A 13,444-nucleotide genomic window follows, 5' to 3' on the forward strand; every position below is an offset into this window, starting at 1 on the left:
TTCTTAGAGTTGCCTCAGCCTTGGTGTCTAGGATTATGACAGAATAGAAATCCTAAGGAGGATTGATGGAACAATCATGCAAGTGTTTTAGCTGGAAGTCTGGTGCTTGGCCATCTAAGGTGGAATGGCTTCTTAGACCAAACAGTGCTGAAATTCTCCAACCAATGTCAGGTTAGAGACTCAAGCCCCTCATGATGGATGCCCCAGCTTCCTTAGTCCTCAGTTACAATCAGCTTAGCTTGGCAGGAGTTCAAGGTCATCCTTGAATTTACAGGAAACCTGGTTTATATGATATGCGTGTGTGCATGTGTGTGTATTTGTGTGTATATATACATGCACACACATACACTTGATTTATGTTAGTACATATAGTTCAAGATCCCTTTTAAATTCTACACAGAATACCTTTATATGAATATTCTGTGTTTTATTTAGTTATGCCCCTTTGGTAGGTATTGAGGCTGATTCTAAATTTATATTTATATTTTATGTATTTTAATTTTAAAAGTTATTTTCATGATTTTTTTATGTATATGGGTGTTTTGCCTGCATGCATGTCTGTATACTGCATGTGTGTTCTAGGAAGAAAGGGTATTGATCCCCTGGAACTGGAGATGGTTGTGAGCAGCCATATGCGTGCTGGGATTCAAACCCCTGTCCTCTGGAAGAGTATCCAGTGCTCTTCACCACTGAGCCATCTCTCCAACCAAGACATTTTATATACTTTTTTTTTCATTTGTTTTTTGTGGTTTTGCTTCTTCGAGACAGAGTTTCTCTCTATAACCCTAGCTGTCCTGGAACTCACTCTGTAGACTAGGCTGGCCTTGAACTCAGAGATCTGAGTGTCTTCTAAGTGCTGGGGATCAAAGGCACACACCACCACCGCTCAGCCCTATAGTGTTTTTTCTGTTGTTGTTTTGTTTGTTTGTTTGTTTTTTCAAGACATGGTTTCTCTGTGTAGCCCTGGCTGTCCTGGGACTTGCTCTGTAAATCAGGCTGGCCTCTAACTCACAGAGAGCCATCTGCCTCTGCTTCTGAGTGCTGGAATTAAAGGTATGTGCCACTAGGTCTGGCTCTGCTTGGTCATTTTATATACTTTTTTTTTTTTTTTTTTTTTTTTTTTTTTTTTTTTGGTTTTTCGAGACAGAATTTCTCTGTGGTTTTGGAGCCTGTCCTGGAACTAGCTCTTGTAGACCAGGCTGGTCTCGAACTCACAGAGATCCGCCTGCCTCTGCCTCCCGAGTGCTGGGATTAAAGGCGTGTGCCACCATCGCCCGGCCCATTTTATATACTTTTAATGTAAAATATGCTCTATAGCTAGGCAACTGTGGAGCATTCCTTTCGTCAGAGCACCTGAGTGGCAGAGGAAGGCAGATATCTCAGAGTTCAAGCTCAGCCTGGTCTACAGAGTGAGTTCCAGGACAGCAAGGGCTTCAGAGAAACTCTGTCTTGAAAAACCAGAAAAAAAATACACACAGTATTTAAGTGCTTATACACCCAACTCCATATGTGTGTTTAAGTGTGTGGGCGTGTAAACCTGTGTGTGTATGTAAGTGTATAGGAATGCAGACCTGTGTGTGTGTGGGAGCGTGCACATGTGTGTTTATGTAAGTGTATGGGTATCTAAATAACTAAAAAAAATTGTGTTAGTCTGCACACAGTTGCCATGTAGATGCTGAGAACTGAACTTGGGTCCTCTAGATGAGTAGCAAGTGCTCTTAACTGCTAAACCATCTTTCCAGACTCTCCACAAATTAAAAGAAAAAGTTTCTTAAATGAATATGGGTATTTTGCCTTGTACCACGTGCAGGCAATGACAGTGGAGGCCAGAGCATCAAATCCCCTGAAACTGGAGTTACAGCCATTATTGATAGAGCAATCAGTGCTCTTAACTGCTGAGCTATCTCTTTAGCCCCTTCCACCAAGTATCTTGAGATAGTCTCACTGAACCTAGGCTAACTAATTGGCTAGATTGGCAGGTCAGGGAGCCCAGGGCATCCTCATGTTTCTACCTTTTGGCCTTGGGATCATAGGCACATACAGCCATCCTGGCTTTTTTATACAGCATCCTAGAGAGCCGAATTCCAGTCCTCAGGCTTTAGCAGTAACATCACCCCAACCTCCTAGATTTATTATAAAAGCAACACAATGTAAGATAATTCATGAAAAAGTATAAAGAAAAACCAGACATGATGGCTCATATTTAAAATTCCAGCTGAAGTAGGAGGATTCTTTGAGTTTGAGGCTAACCTATGTTAAAGATTCCAATGAACAAACAGAAAAAGGAAAATAAATAAAAAAATAAATAAATAAACACCTAGACTCTCGTCATGGAAAGAAGAGTATTGTTTACACATGCAGTTGTTACACGCTTCTTTGTTGTCTTCTGAGTGTGCTCTGCACTGTTTACATACGCAGTTGTTACACACTTCTTTATCGTCTTGAGTGTGCTCTGCACTGTTAACACACGCAGTTGTTACACGCTTCTTTATCGTCTTGAGTGTGCTCTGCACTGTTTACACACAGTTGTTACACGCTTCTTTATCGTCTTGAGTGTGCTCTGCACTGTTAACACACACAGTTGTTACACACTTCTTTATCGTCTTGAGTGTGCTCTGCACTGTTAACACACGCAGTTGTTACACGCTTCTTTATCGTCTTGAGTGTGCTCTGCACTGTTAACACACGCAGTTGTTACACGCTTCTTTATCGTCTTGAGTGTGCTCTGCACTGTTAACACACGCAGTTGTTACACGCTTCTTTGTCTTCTGAGTGTGCTCTGCTTCTTCTGTTTCCTGCTGTGCTCACATTACATGTATAGACAGTGAAGAATGTCTTTATTCACAAAACTGGGCATTTTTTACTTATTTATTTTGAGACAGGGGCTTACTTTGTAGTCCTGGCTGGGCCAGAACTTGCTCTATAGACCAGACTGGCCTTGAACTCAGAGATCCACCTGCCTCTCCTCCAGAGAGGGATTCAAGGTGTGCACCACCCCAGACCTACAAAACCAGGCTTTATAAAAATTGTATTTGTTTTAAAGGTGTGTTAAACTAACTGCAAACTGTTGTATGTCATTTTCCACTTTGGAAAGTCTAGTAGGTGAAAGGTTGGGGGCTTATCCTCAGCTGACCTAGCCCAGTGTGAAAAACCCAGGAGGGGGTAGGTAAGAGCTGGAGTGGAGCCTTACTGAAAGAACTTGGCTGTTCAAGGTGACTGCAAGTTTAGTATGAGTCAATAGTGTGTCTGCCAAGAACTTCTCTTTTTTTCCCTTTTCTTCTCCTTCCTCCTTTGCTTCCTTTCTCTCTTCTTTTTTTCTTTATTTCATTAGGTTGCTCAGGTTAGCTTCAGATTTTGAGCTCAAGCAATCCTTATGTATGGGCCCCAGCATCTTCACTAGCTAAGACTTCAGCCAAGCCACCACACACACTCAGTGTGCACCGCAAGCCTTACTGCGCAAATGCGAGGCTACGTTATGAAGTGGAAGTCGTAGTCCTTTTTGATTATGATGCTATTACAAAACCTCGGATTAGTCTTGGATGATACAATCAAAATCAGCCACGTGCTTAAGGCCGTCAAAGATCCAGAGGAAAAATAAAAACAATGGAATGGATCAAATCAGAGAAGACATTGGGAAAAGTCCAGGGTCCAAGAGCCATTAGATCAGTTTGATCTCAAAGGCTTCCAGGGCTAGGACTTGGTCTTTGAGATGAAACTCCAGAGCTGCCCAGACTAAGGAATACAATGTTCTGGACATAGTGGGCTTTCTGTCTTGGATGACTCTTCTTGTGGTGAAGTGCAGTAATGGGTGGCGGTACAACTGCTACTTTTTATTGTTCGCCAAGAGCCAGAACTAAGCCTGGAGTCTTTATTATTTCATTCTGTCTGTGTAGTCTTCGTTGAGATAATTGGGTGGGAGTCTGAGTCCTCGGTCAAGTTCACTCAGTTGGTAAGAGCGAAACTAGGATTTGAACTCATTCTGAAATGACCAAAGCTGGTCCTTTTGGTTACCACGGAGTTGAGTTCAAGGGTCTCTAGAAAGGGTCTGGCCAGAGAGGCCCTCAGGTTCAGCAGTGTGCAAGACTAGACAGCTAGACCTAGTGAGGGACACCCTTTCCACCCTAGGGAAAAGCCTCCGGCAGAGTAGGCGGGGTCACTTAGGTGGGGGCGGGGTAGCCAGCCCTCTGCGGAAGGGCACAGGCAAAACGCCAAGCGGTGGTTATCAAAGGAAATGGTTGGGTTCTTTAGGTGCATCACCTCCAGAGCTCAGAAGCCCCGGGGGTTCTGTGGTTGGAAGTTCCTCGAGCCCTGTGAGGGGCTGAGGCAAGCCCACCCTCCAGAGAGCATCGCCGTGGCCAGCTTTTGCGGCACAGCCCGAGTGCGGAACAGAGCGCTGGTCCCTGGCCGGGCGCGAGCTGGGGGCGGCGCCGGGGCGGCGGGGGCGGGGAGGGCGCGCGCCGAGGCGGCTGCGGCAGTTGCGCGCTAGGATTGCTGCGGTGCGGCGGGGCCGGTGAGTGCGGAGGCACCGCGGCGGGAGGGAGGGGGATTGGAGCGGGCGGCGGCGAGCGAGCGAGCGGGCTGGGGAGGCTGCGCGGCGGAGTGCGCGACCCCGTGGCCCCTGCCGCCGGCCCGGGGCGTCCTTTCCTCAGGGCCCCCACCCGGGCCCAGATCCGCCCGCGCGCCCGCGGCCTCAGCACCCCGGGGTGGCGCACGCCCCTGGCCCGGCCACCCCCGCCCGGCCGCAGCCCCTTCCCCGCGCGGCAGCGACGCCCCCGGCCCACGTCACGCTCGCGCCATTGTTTCCCCGGCGTCGGCTTGCTGGGACCCCGCCTTTCTCGCGGAGCGGGCCAGCGCCGCTCTCTGTCCCCTGTCGTCCCGCTCGGCGGGCAGCCTCGCCTCCGTTCTCGTCGTGGGGCGGGCGCGGGGCTTCTCCCGGGGACTGAGGGCTTGGTAGGGTCTGCACCCAGCCGTGGAATGGCCCACGAGCCAGTTCTGTGGTGTGCGGCACTTCCTGAAATGCTTATAGCGATTGCAAGTCGCCCCCAAAAGACGTTTGGGGGCGGTCTGTCCCTTGCCTTTTTCCTGGGGTCCCCCGAAGCCCCGCAGGGCGATATGCCACCTGGGGCCTGTTACTACAAGGCTATTGGTTTTGCCTGGCCCTGGCTGTTCAAAGCAGTAGATGAAGGTCTGTGTTGGAGTTGTTCAGAGCCGTGCTCTACTACAGCGCTCTGAAATGACTAGTCACTAAACACGATTGCGTGTGTTTCACCACGTCTCTGCCCGCGCCCGTCCACACATTGTTTCATAATGACCACAGGCTATTTCTTAAGGAATGTAAATTTCTTAGCTGGCACGTGAAGGGGAGGATGTTAAAACAGTGCCATTAATGGAAGACATAGTGACTACAGGAAAGGCTTCAGTAGTCACCTTAGCATTTTCCATCAGTGCTTAAGAATTGATCCAAATGAAGACATCTGGCCTTGGAGGTTCAGTTCAAGAAGCCAGCTAGTTTGAAATAGAAGCTTTGAGGGTGTCTTGCAGTGGCAAAGTGATTATTCTGGGCCGTTGATACTTGGATTGATGCTACCACACATACTTTCGAAGAGCATTTCCATTACAGCGTGAATCTGTTCTGTGGGCCTTAAACAGGCTGTGTATCCTAGTGGCCTCGAACCTGGGATCTTTCTCTCTCAGCTTCCCTAAGTGCAGGTGTTAGCAGACTTGTTTCACCATGCATTGGCTTGAAAAATAGTCTTGGTGCTTCACTTTTACCAAAAAGCTCAATGAAAGCAAGAAACAAATTAAGTAGTTTTGGTATTCTCAACCTAGAATTTAGAACCAGCTAATCTGTAAAATAAGATGATGTCCTTCAAGGCTCTGTTCTATGAAAATGTACAGTCAGCCAGAAGTTTATAACTTCAGTAAGATTAATACGAATACTCAGAGTGCCTGCTGGCCTTACTAGATGAAGAAAGCCAGATTATGGAGTACTGTTAAGAAGAGGAGTGTTCTTTTATGTGACAAGACTTTCTGTTGTATGAGGAAAGTAGTGTACAAAATATGGTATTTAGAAAAAGTTGGTGTGAATGTTGTTTTTGCTGTTTATTTGGTGTTTCCATGAGACCCCAAATGTTGTTATGCATTCCAGGTTGTCCTAAAAACCCTGGTTCAGCCTTCAGAGTACTGGGGAACACACTACTTGGCCTGGTCTAAACTGTAGGCTCTCAGTTTGGTGTGGTGGTACACTGGAGAGGCAGGGGCCGGTGGATCTCTGCGTTCAAGGCCAGCCTGGTCTGCATAGCAAGTTCAGGACAGCTAGGGCTACTAGAGACCCTGCCTCAAAAAACAGCAGCAGCAACAACAAACCCAAAAATAATTTTTAAAAGACTCTGTAAGATTGACTTCTCTCTACACTGGAAATTGAACTTGGGTCAAGCTTAGGCTAGGCAGTGCAGTCTTCTGTTGCACTGTATCCCAGTCCTTTTTGTTTTACTTTGAGAAAGAGCCTCATTAAGTGCTCATGGGCTCCTCTCCCCCTGGCCCAGGACCCATCCATACCTGGAGTTGACTGTGTGGTTTAGGCTGGCCTCCAATTTGGGATCCTTCTACCTCAGCTCTCCAAAGTGCTGGGATTATAGACATGAGCCATCATGCTTGCCTGGGCTTGAAAAAAGGAGAGGTTGTGTGCTACTGCTTCACTCTTTCCAAAAAGCTTAACTCAGTTAAAGCAAAACAAAAAACAGCCTGCCTAAATCTTATCATGGCATTTATGTTTAATGCTATTTGTTTCTAGCTTTATGAGATAAGGTCTCACTTTGAGGCCGACCTGCGTAAGCTTCTCAAGTGAGCCACCATGGGTGCTCTCAGATTTCATTAGTGAGGATTGCTGTGTACGTATTGCCACTGTGCTGTCCATGTTTCTAGGGATTTTCGGTTGTGATGCTTTGTAACAGGCCTTTCTGCACTGTAGTAGGCAGCGCCTGGCATGCGTGCTTTTAGTAAATTTTTGTTGACATGATGTTTTTAGCTTTTATGACATCTAACAGGAAATGTTAACTACTAAGGCATATGTTAGGTGATGTGTGAGTAGCAAACACTACTCTCAGCCAGAAGAAGGCCTTGTGTATACATTTTAAGGGCAGTAGTACGAGATAAAGCCAGAATGTTCTGGTAAGCTCTTTATAAGATAATGCTACTTGGATTCTTTGAAGCTAGAGCAGAATGAATAAAGAGAATCATTTATTTATTTATTGGTTTGGGTTGAGTTTTTTAGGTCAAACCCAGGAAGTTAATTTCATTAAATGAAGTTGGTAACAAATTGCCATGGAGTACTAAAATCTTGTCATTTGACCCACTAAGTACTTTTTTATTAGATTTATTCATTTTTTATGTGTGTTTTGCCTCTGTGTGTGTGTATGATATACACACACACACACACACACACACACATACACCATTTGTGTGCCTGGTGCCTATCAGTATCAAAAGAGGGCATTGGGTCTGGAGCTGTAGTTGCATATGGTGGTGAGCCAGCATGTGGGAGCTGGGACCTGAACTCCAGTTCTCCCGAAGAGCAGCGAATGTGCTTATTCACTCAGCTGCCTCTCCAGCCCCACTAAGTCATAAAAGATTTATCTTTTGAGGGGATGTAAGGGAAGGGGGCTTGAAATGGGGATCTCACTGTCTCTTAAGCAGGTATGGAACTCAGTTCAGGCTAGCCTCCAACCTTCTAGTCTCCTTCTTCAACCTCTGCAGGGCTGGAATTACAGGTGAGGGCCAGTATGCCCTGTTTTATGTAACTATTTATTGAAATTTGATTGCATCCTGTGGTGATTGTTTGCCAAGGTTTTCAGAAAATAGCTAGCAACAATAAAAACCCAACAGCAGTAAATCCTCTAGTAGCACGATAGATAGCAAAAATACTCCCCCTTTTTATGCTGAGTACAGAAACAGAAAGATGAAGTTGATTTGGAGATGAGTGAATGATTTGTTCTACCATTTGTGTGGTTTCGTTGGCTAGGAACTATTACCAGGAATGTCACACAAAATAGCCAGTGTGACAGGATCTACTTGGGAAATCTGGCACCTGAAACTTAATGTCTTTCAAAAAAAGTGAGGCCAGCAGTGGTGAAAACAGAAAGATCGGGAGTTTAAGGTCATTGGCTACACATGGAGTTCAAGGCCAGCCTAGGATCCAGAGACCACGTCTCAAAAAAACAAACAATAATTTATTTGACTAGTTTCTTTTTTGTTGAGAATTTTATATATGAGTACTATATATAATCTTCCTACTTTAACCCCTCCACACCTCCAGTGCACCCCCTTTCTCAAATTCATAGTCTCTTTTTTATTATTGTTACATATATGTGTTCCTAACAAATTTATAAATATAACCTGGTGAGTTCATTTAGTATTGCTGATATCTGTATTTAGATATATTTAGAGCTGACTACTTGGAAGTGAATAACCTGTCAGGGAGCTCATCCCTAAAGAAGACTGATTCTGACTTTCTTAGCAACTATTAATTCCCTATAGCTCCTCATATTGGAGTGGGCCTTGTGAGAGTTTCCCATCCATGTTGGTATGTCAGTTGATAGTAATATTTTTTTCAGGTCTTGTTTAGGCAGCCATATTGTTGAGTGTCCATGGGTGCAGCATCCTTGTCACATGTAAACAGACACTGTCTCACAGCAGACATATTGATGCTTTGGCTCAGAGTCCCTCTTCTTCCACACTTTCCTCTGAGCCTTAGGTGTAGGAGTTGTGTTGTAAATCTGTTAGTTGGGCTGAGAGAGAGCGAGAGAGCGAGAGAGCGAGAGAGAGAGAGAGAGAGAGAGAATATGGAGGATGTGTCCTTGAGGAGGGTGAGAACTACACTACCTGTTAGAATTAGGACAAGTGTTTAGAGTGCAGTTAGAAGTTACACTGTTTAGGAATTGGCAGGAATAGGGTCCCCTCTAGGTTCCATGTCCTCCCCAGCCACAGCTACTTAGCTAGGATTACAGTGGCAAGCATGAATTCCCTCCCGTTGAGTGGCCGGAAGTCTAGTTAGAAAACTGTTGATTACTTCCAGGATGTAAGTGCCTCTATTGCATCTTTAGGGATGTCTTGTCAGTTTGGTCATTGTCATGGTTCATAAGCATTACAGCTTGTTAGGACTGTTGATGCTTTTCTCTCTTGGAAGCTTGCATTACTTCTTCAGATGCTATAAGAGCTAGTCCTTGGGGAGGAGACTAGGTCATTTCTCTGTCAGGTCCTCCAAGTCCTCTAGCTGAAGTATGTCAAGTCTTCAGCAATAGGGTCTTACCTTCAATTTTTGGGAGGCTCTCAAGGGCATTGGCAATAGCTTTATTTTGGGGGTCTCTTGGGCTTCTCTGACAATTTTAAGATTTATTTATTTATGTATATGAGTGCTCTACTTGCATGTATCCTTGCAGGCCAGAAGAGGGCATCAGATTCTATTATAGATGGTTGTAAACCACCATGTGGTTGCTGGGAGTTGAACTCAGGTCCTCTGGAAGAGCAGCCAATGAGTGCTCTTAACTGCTGAGCCATCCCTCCAAACCCCTCCCCCAATACACAACTTTAAAGGAAGTTGCCTATACCTGGTACTAGGGTTTTGTTAGATAGTCTATAGGCTTTTAGGGAGAAATACATATTTTTAAAGTTTCTTGTTTTAGTTGCTGGAACATCTAATATGTAATGTCTTACTGTGGTACTGGGAGCTTGTGCATGCTAGGCAGGGGCTCTACCACTGAACATATTCTCAGCCTCCCCTCCCCAAATGTTTTGTTTTGATAAAGCATTCCACCAGTTGTCCAGGCTGGCCTAGAAAATGCCCTGTAACCCAGGCCAACCTTGAACTTAGAGTCTGCCTGCTTTCAGCCTCCAGAATAGCTGGGATTATAGGTCTTTGCCACCAGACTCAACTTAAAATTTTTCTTCCCTTGGGGCAGAGAGGTGGCTCAGCAGGTAAAGGCAGTAGTCTTGCAAGCTTGGCATCCTGAGTTTGATCCCTGTGGTTGACAGTGGAAGAAGAGAATTAATTCCACAAGTTATCTTCCAAGGCCCAAGTGTATTCTGTGGCACAGATGTCCCCCTCCCCGCGATAATAAATGTAATAAAATTGTTTTGCCTCCCTCTCTTTTTATTTTTTCTTTTTTGCTTAAATTACATTTTATTTACTGTGTGTAAACACATACCCACATGCATGCACATGCAGGAACATGCCTTTGTTTACACATAGGACAGAGGACAGCTTGTGGGTATTGGTTCTCTTCTTCCACCGTGAGGGACCCAGAGACTGAACTCAGGTCATAAGGCTTGGTGGCAAACACCTTTATCTGCAGAATAATCTGGATGCCCCTGTTCTGTTTTGCTTTTTTGAGAGATGGTTTTTAATGGTAGCCCTGGCTAGTCTGGAATTCACCATGTAAAGTAGTCTGCCTCTCATTTGAAGTGATCCTCACAGCTGGCCTCCAATTCCAGGTAATCCTCCTGTCTTTGCTTCCAAGTGCTGGGATTCCAGGAGTGCCACTAAACCCCTTCCTACTTTTTTCCTTTTAAACAATTTTCTCCTTGATCTTCTACTGGAAAACTTACTCAATTTTATGCCATTGATTGCTTTGTTTTGTTTTTGAGACAGATTCATAAGGAACCCAGCCTGGCACACATGACCTTAAACTCCTGTTTCTTCTTCCTCTGTCTTCCTAGTACTGGGGTCAGTGTGTCACTACACCCAGCTTCCAGTGCTGATTTCTAAGTCTTCTTTCAGTTGTGTTGCCAATAGCTCTTGTGTGGTTTTCATTATTTTTTCTTCTGTGCATCGGTTTACATTTTTATCCAAATTTTTTACTTGAAAGTTTTAATTCTATAGAAAATTACTGATGGTCTAATAAATTCTTTTATATCTTTCACCTGGATTTACCAGTAATTAACAATGGCTATCTTACTTTATATTGTTGCATATAATTTGAACTTTTTTTTTTTTACATTTATTTATTTTGTGTGTGAGGGAAGTGCATGTGTGCCTCTGGGTGTGTGTGTAGAGGTCTCTTCTTCAGCCATGTGGGTTCTGGGGATCAAATGCAGGTTGTCATGCTTGGTAGCAGATCCCTTGCCTTTACTGTTGAGCCATTGGCTTTACTTACAATGTTTTAAATCTAGAACCACTTAAAAATAAGTTATAAACATAAAGGTATTTCATTCTTTAGAATTTTGATTTGAATAACCTAAGAAGAGTGCCCTACAAAACTATGGTACTATTATCACTTTAAAAAGTAACGTAATGGGAGGAGTGTGGAAGGGGAGAGGGGAGGAAAGAAGGGCATGGGGGAAAATGTATAGCTCAATTAAAAACAAAAAAAAAATAAAATTAAAAAAATAATGTAACATTGGACTGGAAAGATGGCTCAGTGGTTAAGAGCACTAGTGGTTCTTCCAGAGGACCTGGGTTCAGTTCCCAGCACCTCCATGTTTGCATACAACTATCTCTAACTCTAGTTCCAATGGAGCTGATATACTCTTCTCACCTCTTCAGGTAGTAATGATGCACATGGTGCAGATATATGCACATAAAACACCCATACACATACTTTCTGATTTTCAGGTAATGTTGAAAATTTCTTGATGCTGGAATTGTATACGGATCCATGGTGGAGTGCTTGCTTGGTGTTTATAAGATCCTGGCTTGGAGCTCAATATACAAAACTAAACAAACATAAAACTCAAAACATCATGTCTTAGTAATGACCTGTATGGTTAATTCTTGTTTCTAGTGCTGGTTTGAAACTTTTTGGCATTGGGGGTGTTGTCTATTGTAACATGAGGGCCTTGCTTGTTGAGGTTTCTGTCCTGACAAGTTCCCACAGTCAGTAAGCCCCAAAGAAAATCACACAGTATTCTCCATAAGTTGTAAGCTGATTGGCCCATTAGCTTAGGCTTCTTATTAGCTCTTATATTAACCCATTATCCTTATCTATGTTAGCCACATAACTGGATACCTTTCTCAGCGCGGTAGGACACATCTTGCTTCTTTGGTGGTCTGGGCAGGACTGGGAAGAAATGGGCTTCCTCTTTCTCAGCATTCTTCTGTTCTCATCACCCTGCAACTCTACTTCCTGTTTGGTTGTCCCACCTATACTTCCTGCCTGGCCAATCAGCGTTTATTGAAAACATGATTGACAGAATACAGACAATTCCCCCCCCCCCCCCCCCACCAGTCTGTAATTTGGAATCAAGGTCACACTGTATTTCCCTGGTTGACAATTCTGCTTTTGCTTCTTTTTTTTTTTTTTGACTTTTTTTTTTTTTTCTGCTTTTGCTTCTTAAGTTGCTTGGTACTGTAGGTGATATCACTCTTCTGTCTCCTAGTCCAGGATTTAGTAATTAATTGTACTTTATATCCTTTAGGGTTTTGTGTGTGTGTGTGTGTGTGTGTGAGTGTGTATGTGTGTGTGTGTGTGTGTGTGTGTGTGTGTGTGAATTGAACCTAGGGCTTTAGACTCTTACCACTGAGCCCCCTCCCCCGCATTTACTTTTGAGGTACAACTCTCCAGCTTTTTATTGTTTTTTTTTTTAATGTTGATATATTTTGAGTATAGCTTAGTTTTGTTGAATGTCTTTCAGTTTGGATTTGTTCAATAATTTCCTTATGTTTTGATTTAGGTTAAATGTATATGTTTGGAATAAATGAGCTGTTAATGGAGTTATGGACTGTGTTTTTTCTCTATCTTTCTTGTCTTTTAAAAGTTTTTTCAATTTTGCCCTCTTTCTTAAATTTATAGACAATGCTCACCTTTTCCTGCTTTGTCTGTCTTTAACATGGCGCTTGAGTAGCATTTATTTTCTACCGTCTCTTTCCACTGTTGTTTGTCCATGAAATTACGCTGTGAGCTAATAGAGACAAGATAGGTTCATTATAATCTTAACATGCAGAATGTGGAATGTGAAAGATCTGATTTATTTTTTATTTATATTATATTATTAATATTATATTGAGACAGGGTCTCATGCAGCCCAGGCTGTCTTTAAACTACATAGCCAAAGATGACCTGAAATTTCTCACTCTGCCTCTGAGTGGTGGGATTGCAGGCTGCAGCACCATGCCTGGTGTGGCACATTGGACACAGGGCTTCTATGCATGCAGGGCAAGCACTCTACTAGCTCCACATCTTCAGCCCCCAATTTCTTCTTACTCTTTTCTGCGGTGTTGGAGACTGAACTTCCCAGGTTGTGCATAGGAGGTGAGCACATGCTCTACCCTGGAGTTGCACACTATTTACTTATTATGACAAAGTTTCATGCAGCCCAGATTTGCTGGGAACTCCCTGTGTAGCTGAAGATGACCTTGAATTCCTAAACTTGCTTCCACCCTGAGTGTTTGGATTACAGGCATCCATCACCCAATTTATGTGATGCTGGGGTTCGAACCCAAAGCTTCATG

General features: G+C 43.9%; 1 protein-coding gene across 2 annotated transcripts in view; it reads left to right on the forward strand.

The window, feature by feature from the left end:
- The window catches only part of Nt5c2 (5'-nucleotidase, cytosolic II), a 135,779-nt gene that overhangs the window by 51,708 nt on the left and 70,627 nt on the right, over positions 1–13,444 (forward strand). Inside the window, exon 1 of one of the 2 annotated variants that reach the window (XM_041660912.1) lies at positions 4,459–4,510. The exons of the other annotated variant lie outside the window; for it this stretch is intronic. The gene's annotated coding sequence lies outside the window, so the exon portion shown is untranslated. Of the gene's footprint in view, positions 1–4,458; positions 4,511–13,444 lie in introns of those variants that run through there. 2 annotated transcript variants of the gene reach the window in all.

This window comes from Microtus oregoni, unplaced genomic scaffold (genome assembly GCF_018167655.1).
Source record: "Microtus oregoni isolate MIOR12 unplaced genomic scaffold, Mior012 000012F_ref0000307, whole genome shotgun sequence".
Taxonomy (NCBI): Eukaryota; Metazoa; Chordata; class Mammalia; order Rodentia; family Cricetidae; genus Microtus; species Microtus oregoni.